Consider the following 377-nt stretch of genomic DNA (forward strand, 5'->3'; position numbering starts at 1 on the left):
CTATAGGCTGGGGTGCATAGCAACGGTTAAACAATACAAACTGTTTCCAGTGAGCTGCTAAAAATAAGCTTTAAATAATTACGCGGAATTTCTTTGCATGTCTGCAACTTGTTACAAGCTCATTTCTGTTGTTAAGGGTCGCCAAATCTGGTCTACAAATTATATAGTATTTCTCCCACAGGCATAAATTACACTTCTTCGTTACATTTGAATAGGATCTCGCATGCCTAACAATCCGCCATTTAATGCGATAGTCGACTTTCAAACCCCATACATATTTACTAAGTTCAGTGGAATTTCTGTAGCGTTCATTTCTAAAGGAACATGTGTGGTTTCTATAACGTAATTGAATGATGTGTCGCAAAGACCGATGTAAG

Source organism: Montipora foliosa, chromosome 13, assembly GCF_036669935.1.
Source record: "Montipora foliosa isolate CH-2021 chromosome 13, ASM3666993v2, whole genome shotgun sequence".
NCBI classification, from domain to species: domain Eukaryota; kingdom Metazoa; phylum Cnidaria; class Anthozoa; order Scleractinia; family Acroporidae; genus Montipora; species Montipora foliosa.